This window comes from Pinus tabuliformis, chromosome 5_1 (assembly GCF_031772625.1).
Source record: "Pinus tabuliformis cultivar Carrire ecotype Pingquan chromosome 5_1, CPIR1, whole genome shotgun sequence".
In the NCBI taxonomy this organism is placed as follows: domain Eukaryota; kingdom Viridiplantae; phylum Streptophyta; class Pinopsida; order Pinales; family Pinaceae; genus Pinus; species Pinus tabuliformis.
Genome location: NC_142305.1, coordinates 620,648,295 through 620,664,467, shown reverse-complemented (window position 1 = coordinate 620,664,467; position 16,173 = coordinate 620,648,295). Strand labels below are relative to the sequence as shown.

Here is a 16,173-nt window from a genome sequence, read left to right as displayed (position 1 = left end):
TTTGTTTTTGTTTTAGTTTTAGATTTCTTTGAATTTAAATTTAATTTTGCTTAATTTTAGATTTTAATAATAAAAAAATCATCAAATATAAAAAATACAAAAAGCAGTTTTGGGTTTGATTTATTTTTTTTATTTCATTTATGAAAAGAAAAAAAAGTTTCATAAAAACAAAGAAGTTAAAAAGGGCTAGTTTTTAAGATTTATTTAGATTTAAATTTTTAAAGTTTGATTTTAAACAATATCAAAAAGTCATAAAAATTAAAAAATTAAAAAGGCATAAGGATTTTTTTTTTTTTTTTTAAGAATTAAATTTTAGATTTAGATTAGTTTAATATTTGTTTTTTTTAGTTAGTTAGGTTTTGGTTTTAGTTTATTTAGTTTAGTTTAGTGTTAATAATTTTAAGTTTCATTTGCTTTAGTTTTGCTTAGCCTAGTTTTGTTTTATTTTAAAAACATAAAAAAATATTTAAAAAATAGAAAAAATTTATGGAAAAAACTAATTAAAAATTGGAAATTCTTTTTAAAGTCTTTTTTCTGTTGTGGTATAGTTAAGTGTGCTTAAAATGTTTATATCTGGAGATTAACTATTTGAAATCTGGTCAGCATTTAAATTTCGTGGTTGCCTAAAGCTTTTAATCTTTTAAAATTTAATTGCTGGATCCTTATTAAGGCGTTGTGCGTCTATTGAATATCTTGCATTCTGCTTGGGTTATTTGATGATAAATGATTGTTAATCATGGAATTATAAAGTTCATATTTCTACAGTTTTTGATAAACAATCATTTAATCATTAACTCCATAAGGCACTGGTACTTTAATTTCCAAAAATCAATCAGGTGCTAAATCACTTTGCTATGTCTCCCAACCTAACTGGTCCACAGTTGGTCTTCCTTCATCCCATAGGGTCTACCCCCTTAGCCTCGGGAGATGGCTTAAACGGAGAGATCAGGGATCAGGGTGACAACCCCCAGTCTGAGCGTTGTCGTGACAATCTGTGCGACAACATTTTTTGGCGCCGTTGCCAGGGATAGAGTTTTTTCTGTCCTTGGTTTATTCAACATTCATCATTTTTTCTTCAATCTCATCTCTCATTTGAACTGGCAGATTCAACATTTTTTTGCATCATTTGGATCTTTTCATCACCTTATCTTATTAGAATATATTAGAATATTCCTATTTAGCATTTAATGCTCATTCCTTTTAGCTGTTGCTATTTATATTCTTTTAGCAGTTTCTTTGATGAAACTGAGTGTTTCTATATTCTACATAGAAACCTGATGTTTCTATTATTGTAAATATCTCTGTATTATGATTGAGCTGTTTGCTCATTCGAAATTAATTCATTCAACATTCTTTTATGGTATCAGAGCAAGGTTAAGAGATTTTTTGAACAGTAATTCTCTCTGCATCGTAATCTCTTGAGTCCTTTCTAAGGTCGAGCCCTCTGTAAGCCAGGCAGCCTTCACTGAGTCTTAGCCTCGGCTTTGCTCGCTGTGATAAAAGCTTACAGTCGTCCATCTCGATACAGAAATGGATTCTTCCCTTGCATGGTAATTTTTTTAAGGAAATAACTTTGTGGCGGTGACTGTTTTCGTGGGAGCGGGATTTTTTTTGGCTGGCCAGTTTGCTTGGAATCGTGAATCCGGCTATCTTCTTCTTCGCCTGGCGGCTATTCGACCACAACGTGGAATTCCTCAGCAATCGTGATCCAGGTGTTTCCTCTCAAAACTCATTTGTTTGTTTGAAAATCGGAGTCGTGGTTTGAAAAGTCGATCTGCGGGCACCTGTCTATTTTTTTTAACTGCTGTTAAACGCTGTCAAACCCGTGGATATATGTACCCGTGGATATACATTTTGAAACCCGTGATATTCATTTGAAACCCGTGGAAACCCGTGGATATATATTTCAAACCCGTGGATCTATATCTGAAACCCGTGGTTCATTGTATTTCACGCGTTATACTTCTGATATATTTCAAACCCGTGTATATTTCAAACGCCGATATATCTCAGTCATACGCGTGTTATCAAACTCGTGGATATATTTCAAAACGGGTATATATATAAAGCGTATTCACCTGTGGCTTTTATTTATATATACACGTATATAAACGTAGCTGAGACGTGACGTGAAGCTTTGATAGCTCACGTGGTCCAATTTCAAGCGTATACACCTGTATATTTCAAGCATATACACCTGTAGCTGAGACGTGACGTAACGTGAAGCTTGGATAGCTCACGTGGGCCATTGTTTAGATCTTCGTATTTGTTTTGTGGACCAATTTGATACCTGAGACGTATATATCCGTGGTGTTTGCCGGCAGTGTGTTACCAATCATCAGAAACGTGAAGCTGAGACAGCACATGTGGGTCCATTTTTCAATATTTGTATTTGCTGTATTTGTGGTTCTGGTTGCCGGCAGTGTGTTACCAATCAGCGGAATTTTTTTTTTCTTGTGATCCTGACAGCCTTCATTACAAACTCAGACCTGTGACATCTGTTTATTGCATCAGTATACACTTGTGGTAGACCTGCATTCTCTTGTGGGAAACTGTATTCTCAGAACTGTATTCTGTGCTAGCAGTATTACTATTGTTTTAGACTGAAGAGATATTTTTGCTGGGTAAAAAAAAAAAAAAAAAAAAAAAATTTTTTTTAGCAGGACAAAGTCTGTTCTTTAATTTACATCAGGATAAACAGGCAGCTACATTGTTCTTGTGTGTCAGACTTCTGTATTTTCTTTGGGAAAATGGCCACACTTACCAATCTGATGTTAGAAGGAAATCAACGCTTTAATGGCAGCAACTATAACATTTGGAAACAAAGAATGTTGACCATTTTTGAGTACAGGCGTCTTGATCAACTCATTTTGGGCAAAGAGCTTCGTCCCGGTACAGCCGGGACCGATCAAGATAAATTTGATGATCGAAATCGAGAGGCTGTTATGCTTCTCAAGCTCTCTGTCGCTGATGATCAGTTACCACAGATCCCTTCTGGCAAGACAGCTGCTGAAATCTGGCAACAGTTGAAAGAACTGCATGAGACATCTGATAAAAGCAGAGCTTTTTTTCTCAAAAATAAGTTGTTCTCCATCATGATGGACGAACATATGTCTTTACAGGAACATCTCAACAAAATTAAAGACATTCGAGATCAGCTCGAAGCCATTGGTCGGACCATGGAGGAGGAAGATATGGTAGTCATTACTTTGAAAAGTCTACCGAAATCTTATGAACACTTCATTGAAACGCTCAACATTACCACCACAAATGTTGATCTGAAGTTTCCAGAGTTATGTACCAAACTTCTGCAGCAGGATCGGTGGAAACAGCAGTTTGGTAGTAGTGCTTCATCAGTGTCCTCGGAAAATGCATTTTCTGCAAAATATCAGTCCTCTCAGTCCTTTCAGCAGAAAGGCTCCTCTCAGCCTTTTGATCCTGCTCGGAAGAAAAGTGTGCAGTGTAATTACTGTCACAGGTTCGGTCACATGAAGAAAGATTGCCGACAGAGGATTGCTTCTGAACAGAGGAAACAGGGAGGGCCACATCAGACAGCAAATGTTGCAGAGCATTCCAAGTAGACAGAGTCTGCCTTTTACGCCTTTATGGCTAAAAGGTCTTCAGATCATGTTCCTTCCTCTGCATGGTACATTGATTCTGGCGCATCACGTCATTTTTCTCATAGGCGTGACTGGTTTATTGACTTCTCACCTTTCAGTGATTCCGTGGTATTTGGCGGAGGTGAAAAGTACACAGTTGCTGGCAGAGGTACAGTTCAAATTCAGTCTGGTGGGCGCACACTTATATTTCTGAATGTATACTATGTTCCTGGTATGGAAATTAATCTGCTATCTGTCAGCCAGATTATGAGGAATTCTCCTCAACTTGATGTAGTGTTCAGTGCCCACAAGTGCTCCATTATTGACAGGGAGTCTAGTTTAACAGTTGCTGTTGGCCTAGAAGATCATGGTTTATACAGGCTACTTGACACCGGTGACTCTCCAGAAGTGGCTCTAGCAGCACGTATTTCTCCTATCAGCACTCTATGGCATCAGCGATATGGGCATCTCAATATGCAGTATCTCTCTCAGCTCTCTAGGGAGGGACTTGTGTCTGGATTACCTGATATTCAGACTCAGCAGTTGGGGGTATGCAGCGCCTGTCAAGCAGGAAAGCAACATCGGTCTTCATTCAAAAATGGAGAATCTTGGCGCGCATCTAAGGTACTTCAGTTACTTCATGCTGATATTTGCGGACCTATGAATACAGCTTCTATCACTGCTTGCAAATATTTTTTACTTATTGTAGATGATTTCAGTAGAAAGATGTGGGTATATTTTTTAAAAAATAAATCTGATGTTCTTAGTACTTTTCAGAAGTTTAAAACTTTAGTGGAGAAAGAATCTGGTTGTAACATAATGACCCTTAGGACAGACAATGGGGGGGAATTTTGTTCTTCAGCGTTTGCCAACTTCTGTGATATCCATGGCATCAAACGTCAATTAACCACTCCTTACACTCCTCAGCAAAACAGTGTTGTCGAGCGTCGCAATCGCACGGTTGTTGAAATGGCTCGTTCCATGCTACAACACAGGAGTGTTCCCAACAAATTCTGGGCTGAAGCAGTATTTACTGCTGTTTATCTTCTTAACAGATCACCCACTCAGGCTGTTACAGGGAAGACTCCTGAAGAGGTTTGGTCTGGCCGAAAGCCTAAGATCAGTCACCTCAAAGTATTTGGCTCAGTTGCATATGTTTGGATTCCAGCTGCTAAGCGATCTAAGTTGGATTCCAAAAGCCAGAAACTCATGATGACAGGGTACAGTGATCATCACAAGGCCTATAGGCTAATAGATATAGCCACTGGTCGTCTTAGCTTCAGTCGGGATGTAGTATTTGATGAAGACAGAGGAATTTTTCAGTCTTCTTCTTCTAAGCAGTGTTCTGAGGATCAGCCTCACAGTGTTCTTCTTCCGGTCGGTCCACCTGATGGGAGGGATGATGTAGCATCAGTATTTGATCATACTCTATCTGAGCTTCCTCCAGAAAATAACCCTTCTCTTGCGGCCCCTATTGCTCTTGAGTCTCCTCCACCTCCTCCTGATATTGGTTCCTCTACTTCTGCTATTACTTCTTCTACTCTTCGACCAAAATGGTGGGCTAAAACCATTGGTGATCTCCGGGATGATGAGCTCCTTGAAGGCAGAACTTCTAGACATAAGAGCAGACAACAGTCTACAGTCAATTTTGCTCTTATGGCTAACCTGCACAGTACTTTTGAGCCTCAAACCTATTCAGAGGCTAAGGGTACATCTGAGTGGGAACAGGCTATGGAAGTCGAATTCCAGAGTCTTCAGAAGAATCACACATGGACACTTTCTGATCTTCCTGCAGACAAAAAGCCCATAGGCTGCAAATGGGTGTATAAAGTGAAATACAAAGCTGATGGAACCATAGACAAGTATAAAGCTCGGCTTGTGGCTCGAGGATTTTCACAGAAGGAAGGCATCGACTATGAGGAGACTTTTGCTCCTACAGCCAAGATGAGTACCATAAGGCTTGTTCTTGCCCTAGCAGCTCAGTTCAATTGGAAAGTTCATCAGATGGATGTAAAAAGTGCTTTCCTAAATGGTGATCTCCAAGAAGAAGTCTACATGACGCAGCCTCCAGGATTCAAGGTTGCTGGTCAAGAACAGAAAGTGTGTCGGTTAGCTAAAGCAATCTATGGATTGAAACAAGCTCCTCGGGCTTGGTACATGAAAATTGATCAGTACCTGACAGATCAGGGTTTTCAGCGGAGCCCTTCTGATGTAAACCTGTACATCAAGCATACTGGTGATGATATCTTGTTTGTGGTTGTCTATCTGGATGATCTTATCATTACTGGCAGCTCTGCACATTTGATCCATGGGATCAAACAAGATTTATGCAGAACTTTTGAGATGACAGACTTGGGGCTTCTTCATTATTGTCTGGGGGTTGAAGTTTGGCAGACTGAAAATCAGATCTTTCTCTCTCAGTCCAAGTATGCCAAAAATCTTGTGGACAGATTCAGAATGCAGGATTGCAAACCGGCCACGACTCCTATGGAACCAGGGCTCAAACTTTCAGCTCAGTCATCCTCTCCCCTTGTGGATGAAACTTTATTCAGGCAATTAGTGGGCAGTCTCATCTATCTTACTGCTACCAGACCTGACATCAGTTTTGCAGTAAGCTACATTTCTCGCTTCATGTCCGCTCCTAAAGCTGATCATTGGCAAGCAGCAAAGCGTGTGCTACGATATGTGCGTGGCACTTCTGATTATGGCCTCCTATACACTCGAAGTTCCAATCCTATTCTCAGTGGTTACACTGATTCTGACTGGGCTGGTTCGGTTGATGACCGTAAATCTACAGCTGGGTATGTGTTTAATCTAGGATCCGGTGCTGTTACTTGGACTAGTAAGAAGCAACAGGCAGTGGCTCTCTCCTCAACAGAAGCCGAGTATCGGGGAGCAGTTAAGGCATCCTGTGAGGCAGTTTGGCTTCAACGTATGCTGGCAGATATGCATGTTTCTCAGACAGGGCCTACTTCTTTGTTTTGTGATAATCAGGGAGTGCTCAAACTTGCCAAGAATCCTTTCTTTCATGAACGAACAAAGCATGTGGAAACTCATTGTCACTACATTCGCCAGCTTGTTGAAGACGGCTCAGTTCAGTTGCAATATGTTCCCACAACAGAGCAGCCCGCCGACATCTTCACCAAGCCTCTTGGTCCTGATAAATTTGTAAAATTCAGAGGGTCTATTGGTGTTGTAAATAGATTGAGCATTAAGGGAGGGTATTAGAATATTCCTATTTAGCATTTAATGCTCATTCCTTTTAGTTGTTGCTATTTATATTCTTTTAGCAGTTTCTTTGATGAAACTGAGTGTTTCTATATTCTACATAGAAACCTGATGTTTCTATTATTGTAAATATCTCTGTATTATGATTGAGCTGTTTGCTCATTCGAAATTAATTCATTCAACATTCTTTTATGGTATTTCGTCATATCAACAACTACTCTTCAGTTCGTTTCTTGTTTGGGTGGCGAATCCATTTCTTTTCATCTATTTTTCCCAAACAAGAAGCCTCTCTCATATCAGCTTGTTTGTTGCTTTTAGGGATCTCTCTCTATCATCCATTTGGTCCCTCGTTATTCATCATGGATTATTCATTTAAACCATGTAATTTTACTGATGACATCCATGATTTACCGGAAGTGGCCATTTCTAAATTACCTTTGTTCTCGGGTGGTGGTTCAGTCGCTATTAGAAGGCATTTATGGAGTTCTTATCGTATAACGGTCATGTATTGTAGACTTTCTCACTATGATCATGAAGATGTCAAAATGCATCTATTTGTCCTTTCTTTAGAGGGTGATGCTTTGAATTGGTTTAATAATTGTCCTGAAAACTCTTTCACTTCTTTACAATATATTTACAATGCTTTTAAAGATAGACATGGTGACCCAGATAGCTCACCTTGTGCCCCTAAAATTGTGCAACACAATGAAAGTAATCTTATAAAAGGTCCAGCTATCGATGAAAGATTTCAAGACAATTCTTCATATCAGAATGTGTCATCCACCTGTACCATTGTAGATCAAATCCATGATAGTGGAAAAGCAAGGACAAATTGTAAAATCAGTGTCGACAATGAAAAAGAAAATCAGAATCAAATTATACAAGAACTAATGCAACTAGTAAAAAATATGGAGATCAATCAAACTAATTACGCCAATGATGTGAGAACTTTATGCACCCACCTAGAAAAACCTAATAAGGAGATGGAGATCATGCAAAATCAGCATGCTAAGGAAATTGAGGCCATGAAGACTAATCATGACACAAAAATTAGTTTTATGCAAAGCAAGTTATCAGGCTTAGAGGAAAATATGACGACCATGAAAGCTAATCATGAGAGGGAAATTAATTCTATGAAAAACAAGTTATTAACTATGGATGAAGAAATGACTATCATGACATTCGATCATAATAATCAGTTGGCTACCATGCAAGCAAATCATAAGAAAGAGATAAACTCTATGCAGCATTGCTTGATGACCATGAAGGAAAAGAACGATAAAGTACTAAAAGATATGGAAGAAGACCATGCCAGGGAAATCAGTGCTATGAAGGTTGAACACTCTAGTCAGATAGATGCCATTAAAATACAAGTTCAGAAATTTCAACAGTGGTTAGAGGATGAAAGAAACCAGGAAACATCGACATATCAGAAGCCTCCTTATTTGTTGCAACAAGCTCCATCTTATTATGAGGAGGTCATTGGTTTGATTGAAAGGTGGTTAATTGAAGGTGATCCAGATAAAATTAAAAACGATAAAGATCAGATGCAAGATGAAGAAAGACATGTCACACATATCTTACATACTTCATCTGAGAGCTTTGAAACAGAAAGTTCCACGTCATCAATAATACAGCCTGCCACAAAGAAAAAGCGCAAGAGAAAAAAATGAGAAGAAGATTTGATGCATCAGACAACCGCGAGCAACTTGATTTTCGGATAAGGAAAAGTCCTACCGTATGCAGAATTGGACATGGCACATCCGACAAGTAGTCGACAGATTTGCCTGAAAGCATACAAATGCTCAGTATACACTATATTGAACACATCTAATGCCATGGGGCATCCTTTATATTTCTAACCCTACTCCTTGTTTTTTCAGCATTTTCATTTCCGTTTTAGGATTAGATTTACTTTTCATGTTACTAGATAAATAAATGAAGAGCTTATATCTTTTCTGTGCTTAATGTTATATGATGATTATGGAATGGACACTACTTATGTTTTGTTGTGTGTTGCGTGGATGCAAATTCTGGATTCTCACATTCCTATAGTGCAGCAACATGTCCCCAAGTAGAGCCAGATGTTGACTGCTACGTGTCAACTACCCATAGCAGTACACCCCTTTTTTTGCAAAATGGATGGGCTTGAGCGACGTGCCCGTGCTATTCGATTGTCATCATCTGCCTGATTATGTTATGTTGTAAACCCAGTCTGCATGTGTAAATTGTAAATAATCTTGGCAGATCTGAGTCATGTATGTAAATTGCCTAGGCAAACCTAATTTTCTAGTGATAATCTACATTCCGGAAGGTTTTTTGTCTCACCAATCCATGATCGGCAGAGTTTTCCTTCAGCCAAACCCCAAAGCCGGAATGGATTTTGTCATTAGAATCTTAGGGGACTCCTAGTGTACTTGGTCGACTCTATGTAAAAGTAATTTGGAAATAACTCTAACTATTTGGTTATGTTATTACAAATTGTTTGATCTGCTAGATTATAGTTGTGTCGCAGAACTGGGTGGTCTATGAGGGTCTATGTCAAATGGTTTTCCCCCTTGAGATGTAAAATTGTAATAGTCATGATGTAAAGTGTCTTGAGGGTTAGAAAATGTTTTAATCCTCTCATAAGTCCTAAGTCCTAGGTCTTAAGTGATTTTTCCAAAGGGCTAAGTTCGAGGATCCAAAAAAAAAAAAAAAACAATAAAAAATAAAAGATAAAAAATTAAAATAAAATAAAATTTAAAAAATAAATAAAAAATTTGAAAAATAAAATAAAATAATAAAATAATAATAAGTCAAAAGTTTTGAGAAAATAAATGCAAAGTTTTAATTTTTTAATATATTAAAATGCATTTAAAATTTCGACGGATGAGATTAAAAGGGATTTTGATCCTCATCGACGGTCGAGATTAGTTTGACATGGATCACTCGAACTAGCCGTTGGGATTTTTTCCTTTAAATAGGGTGTCAGGGGTCATTTGAGATCAGATTGGATCTGAAAGTCTAGTGCTAAAGAAAGCTCTCTCGTAGTCATTTTTTTGTGCAATAAAGAAAGACTTTGGGGTTGAAAATCTTGTTGGTGTTACTCTTCTGGAAATGTTGTAAGATTGTTTTATTTTTTTGCATAATTTTATTTTCAGTCATTGATGATAGCTTAATGAAGATTGATGTAGACATAGGTATCTTGTCTGATCTCTGGGGTTTGAATGATAGTTTAGATTCTGAAATATAATGGTAGGTATCTCCATTTGATCTGGATTTCACTATTGTTTTCTCCATCTATGTTAATGGTTGATTTTAAGCCATGCAGGAAATCCTTTTTTTTAGATTACCAGGTGTTCGGGGAAGTTTTCGGCTGAACCAGCCAACTCTCAGATTGTGTTTTCTGAAAGAGCCCAACCAGTTTTGATCCTGGGCTTATCATTTGAAATTTTTTTTATGAATGCATGAAGGGTTTTCTGAAGTATCTCACATTAATTTAAATTCTGAAAATATTATTGTGGATTATTGACAAATCTGGCTGCTTAAGAGTCGAAAATCTGTAAATATTGTAAATTTTTTTAGTTGGTTTTAGGGTTTTCAGTTTTGTTTCTTGCACATTTTACTTCTCGGTGTTCTGTTTTTGCCATTGCAAGTTGTAGGTATAGATTTTAAAAGTTTTTCAGGGTTTCCATCAGGCAATCTGAAGCGGATTGATTTAAATTTTTTTTACAATTTCTGAAGAAATTCGAGACTCTCCAAGCTATTTGTCTGCTGGGGTTTCATTTAAAATTGCTCTCTAGGAATATCAACCAGCAATCTTGCAGTCCAAGGGTTTTAAAAATCATTCATTTTCAGATCTAAAATTTTTTAATGAGGGTTTCAAGAAATCTGAAGGAGAGCGAGTTAAAAATTTTGTTAAGATTTTTGGAAAATATTTAGAGGTTCTGGTGGAAGTTCTTCTATCTACTTCTTGGGTTTTAGTCTTTCTGTTGCCTGAGGTTATTTTTCTAGCAGAAAATTCTGATTTGTGTATGTTGTCCTAGGGTTTTCTGGAATTTTCAGCTCCTCTAACTCTGCTGCAAATCAAATCCCAATCTCCACGCAACTGTTCCATTATCCGCTGCTCCATTACAACGCTCCATCTTCTACGTTGTCTTCATCGCTATCCAAAATTGCAACGGATCCCACCGGGCTCCCTGCGCAGCTCCTCATCCATCCCTATTCACACTTCTGCCCTTCAATGTGTTGCCCATCTCATTCCTGCGGCATCCCTCATCTCCCTCTGTTGTCCGCCAGCATTCTGCCATCCCGCAGCTCTCCAGCGTTCTCCAACTCTCCACGCGGATCGCTGTCCATTCCATTCCAACTCTACCCATATCGCTTCACCAAACTGTTGTCCAAGCCCTCGCAATCTTCAGCTGCCGGCCCTCGAGCTGCAAAGCAAACTCAAAACAATCAACTTTCATTTGGTTTAATATTTGCCTTTGGGTTTTGATTTTATATGTATTTTCATGAGTTTAGTTTTGATTTGGTTAAGTTTCATTTCGCTTAGTTTTTAGTTTTATTTTTTTATTTATTTTGGTTATTTTTTAATTTCATTTCATAAAAAATTTAAAACATTTTAAAATTTCAAAAGTCCAAAAAAAAAATATTCGATTTAGTTAGTTTTTTTTTTTCACCCTTTTAGCTTTGTATAGTTAGAGTGTATGTAAATTTGTTTCATATATTCTGATTTTTATGATAGTCATTTGTAATATAAAAAAAATAATAATAATAAAAAATTCATAAAAGGTTTTTTTTTAGGAATCTTAGTATAGAATAGATTTAGATTAGAGTTTCGCTTTATTTTTGGTTTAGCTGTTAGTTCATTTTAGTTTTAGATTTATTAAATTTTTGTTTTAGTTTTAGTTTTAGATTTCTTTGAATTTAAATTTAATTTTGCTTAAATTTAGATTTTAATAATAAAAAAATCATAAAATATAGAAAATACAAAAAGCAATTTTGGGTTTGGTTTATTTTATTTTATTTCATTTATGAAAAATAAAAAAAAGTTTCATAAAAACAAAAAAGTTAAAAAGGGCTAGTTTTTAGGATTTATTTAGATTTAATTTTAGATTTGAATTTTTAAAGTTTGATTTTAAACAATATCACAAAGTCATAAAAATTAAAAAATAAAAACGGCATAAAGTTTTTTTTTTTTTTTTTTTGTAAGTTAGTTAGGTTTTGGTTTTAGTTTATTTAGTTTAGTTTAGTGTTAATAATTTTAAGTTTCATTTGCTTTAGTTTTGCTTAGCCTAGTTTTGTTTTATTTAAAAAACATAAAAAAAATATTTAAAAAATAGAAAAAAATTATGGAAAAGACTAATTAAAAATTCGAAATTCTTTTTAAAGTCTTTTTTCTGTTGTGGTATAGTTAAATGTGCTTAAAATGTTTATATCTAGAGATTAACTATTTGAAATCTGGTCAGCATTTAAATTTCGTGGTTGCCTAAAGCTTTTAATCTTTTAAAATTTAATTGCTGGATCCTTATTAAGGCGTTGTGCATCTATTGAATCTCTTGGATTCTGCTTGGGTTATTTGATGATAAATGATTGTTAATCATGGAATTATAAAGTTCATATTTTTGCAGTTTTTGATAAACAATCATTTAATCATTAACTCCATAAGGCACTGGTACTTTAATTTCCAAAAATAAATTAGGTGCTAAATCGCCTTGCTATGTCTCCCAACCTAACTGGTCCACAGTTGTTCTTCCTTCATCCCATAGGGTCTACCCCCCTTAGCCTCGAGAGACGGCTTAAACGGAGAGATCAGGGATCAGGGTGACAGCCCCCGGTCTGAGCGTTGTCGTGACAATCTGTGCGACAACATAGCGATTGGTTTTTCTAGTATGTTGTTTTTCTCCTAATGCGTTTTGTGAATTTTCAGAACTGTGAGCATGAAGCTGTTGGAGGAGATAATCTCTCAAAAGGTGCAGGTAACACTCAAAACATAATGAGGTTATCATGGGTGTTGGTACATTCACAACGTCCTGCAAATGTTCAAAAGAGGGATAGCAATGTTGGAAGGCAGGTGATTGTTCTTAGCTTAAAGTTCTCTAGGATGCAAAGTTGGAAATTGTTGCTGCACTTTTCACTTAATAATGTTTTGCATCAATCTAATTTTCTTGAAGTCAACTTTCTGGAAGCATTTTTATGTTTCTGGTCTAGATCTAGTCAAAACCTTTCAATTCTCTAAATCTCTATGAAAGTATGCAGTTCCCTTTTTTTATTTAATTTTTCCTTATGAAGGCATGCATCATATATTACCTTACTACACAGAGAGATACATCAAGCGATACATAAGAGTATAAATAAATACTCCAAGCAGTGGCTAGACAGACATCCCCTCCTCATATATTCCAAGAGTGGTGGCATGCCAACCTTCTGCCCAATCTCTAGAGAGCTTCTATATTTGGTAAAGATTCTTATCTTAGTAGAGAATTGAACTTCTAGTGCAGAGGGCTGACCGAAACAATAGCGACCATTCCCACAAGTATGGTGTCCCTCAGCAAGTCTCACGCGACAAACTTGACAGTTTCAGACATGGTTTATTGTAAAACCATTTCCAATCCTTCCAAATTCATCCTTGAGTGTTTAGATAAATTTTGAATAGAATAGATCGAGGTAGAATCTTGCATAACTGAAAAAATGCTTGTTCTTTGCTACAACAATTGTTACAATTTATTCACTACTCTCTGCTCCAACCAAAGGCCATCTTGTCCCACAAATACTAATATGCTTGCTTGTAAAGGGAAATGTATAGATGAATATCCCTACCAAATCTGAGTCATTTATTGGCCTATTGAATTCCCAATGTGACTTGGATAATTTACTCGTGCCTACCAAATGCTTTTGAGAATAACTAAACCTATGAGCTTGAAATCTCTAGCTCCTCCTACTTCATCGTTGGTCTTAAAAGGGCCTTTGATATTGCACACATGATCAACATTTCTAATATGGCATGAAATAAGAATCTGCCAAGGGCCATCCCCTCCAATGGATCTTATATTTGTTCAACTACATGGACTATTACATAACTCAAATATCAATTACAAGTTTATAATCAAGAACCCCTTTCATTCATGCTAGGTTTTCCTAATGGAAACTCCCCAAAAATCATCTAGTTTTCTTTAGCCAGCCATGGATGGGGTAAAGGCAAGAACAATAGAATTACATATTCTATTGTCAGGCTTCTATTAACTATGCTAAGGTTCCAGTTAGTGGAAGATATCTATTGGACATTTTCTGGATTTCACTTTGAAATCTACATAGCATCCATCTCCACTAATCAACTAGCGACACATCATATGAAGTCAATCTGGAAATCCATCTTGACCAATTGTGAGCACTTTTGTCTTACCCACAACAATACTTGTTGCTAGAGAAAAAGTGTCAAGGCACTGCATTGATCTTTCAACTAAATCTTGTGTAAGTTTTGGCCCAAGTGCAGAGCCAATAAAGGGCATATTAAGAATTTAGCTCTTTAAACAGGAGGATTTCCCTAATTTGACCTTGAATGTGTACATCCATCATAGATTTTGATCTAGGGAGAAACCTACAATTTGACCTTGAATATGTGTTGCTTCATTAGGGAGTGTACATCCATCTTAACTTTTGATCTAGGGAGAGGTCTAACTCAATTGTCTTGAACTCCTGCATAATAGAAGAATTTCCAGCATAATAGAATGGGTGGCACCCCATATCAAATATTTCCTTCCTTCTCTAGAAGCATCCCTCGAATTCCATGATATTAAGCTAATAAATATTGAAGGACCTTAGTGTCTGGTCTTGTGCCAATTTTATCTTTATCCCATTCCACCATATTGAAATCTCCATTCATAATCCACTCAATAGTAGGAAGAAATTGCAGTATGTAGTTTTGAAATTGCATCTAACTTATGGAATCATTAGTTGCATAAATTGAGCAAAGAGGCCAAACTATCCAAGAAATCACCACAATCCAATGACATATTGGAAATGGGTCCCTATATTTATAATATGAGGGATTAACCAAGGACCAAGTATATAAATAGAAGAAAATCCAACCCAACAGAATTGATGGAACTCCAAAGATCATTTTCCTTCCCCAGAGATACTGAGATTTTGAATAGAAAGGGAAACAAATATGGCATTTTTGTACTTTTCTGTCAATTGTTATAGCTACCCAACCATAAGGAGACATATGCACACTAGAATCCTCATCTCCTATGTTGAACATTTATCTTTGAAAGTATTCTTGATTTTGGATAATTTTAAATGTAATTTTTTTTCTGTCAAGTTCTAAAACTACTGTACTGCTTGCAGCTGCCTTAGACAAAGATGGTGGTCCTTTGCAGAAAAGGGAGATACTTATCTTCTTGTAGTAGGTCACTACAGGGCAGAAGATTATCTGAGGAGCAGACTGTGCATAGACCAAGCATTACAGGTATGTGTATTGTTTTGGATCCATTTTTATGTCATATTTGTAGTATATTTTTTCAAATTTAAGCTAGCAACCATATATAATAGATAGGACATATTTGGGGTTCCTGCTTGATGTGAATTGACATTGGAAAACCTCATAATGGAACCCTTATATGCTTCAGCTGCTAGAGATGGAACACTAAATCTAACTTCCATATAATGACCTAATATATGTTAAAACTTAGAAGGGCCTCTGGAATACTTTTCCAAGTTTTTTCAGGTCAACATATAATCTGGATTTGAGAATCCTGACTGAGAAATACACATCCTTTTTGCTACAGAAACAAAAAGAAACCTACTCTGTATACAACTTCCTAGAAGTACTTGAGGTGCATTCTTCTATAATCCTCCAAATGTAAGTCAAATTCAACAACATATTGGAAATCCAACCCAACAAAATTGATGGAACTCCAAAGATCGTTTTCCTTCCCCAGAGATACTGAGATTTTGAATAGAAAGGGAAACAAAAATGACATTTTTGTACTTTTTTGTCAATTGTTATAGCTACCCAACCATAAGGAGACACATGCACGCTATAATCCTGATCTCCTATTTTGAACATTTATCTTTGAAAGTATTCTTGATTCTGGATAATTTTAAATGTAATTTATTATTATTATTATTATTATTATTATTTATATATATATATATTTATTTATTTATTTTTATTTATTTATTTATTTTTATTTTTTTCTGTCAAGTTCTATATAGATTTGTGCTCGATGCAGGGGCAGTAGAGCATGACACATATCCAAATTATTGACCCAATAATGGGAGCTGTTGGGTCTGTTAATCATGAGGAGCTAGGATAGAACCAAATGGCAAGAAGATAAATTACAGAAAGACCATGAAGCAA

General features: G+C 36.3%; 1 long non-coding RNA gene across 1 annotated transcript in view; it reads left to right on the top strand.

The window, feature by feature from the left end:
* Positions 1–16,173, top strand: part of LOC149166461 (uncharacterized) — a 201,984-nt gene that overhangs the window by 165,205 nt on the left and 20,606 nt on the right. Inside the window, exon 3 of the long non-coding RNA XR_016260137.1 lies at positions 15,159–15,279. This is a non-coding gene — a long non-coding RNA (uncharacterized LOC149166461). The remainder of the gene's footprint in view (positions 1–15,158; positions 15,280–16,173) is intronic.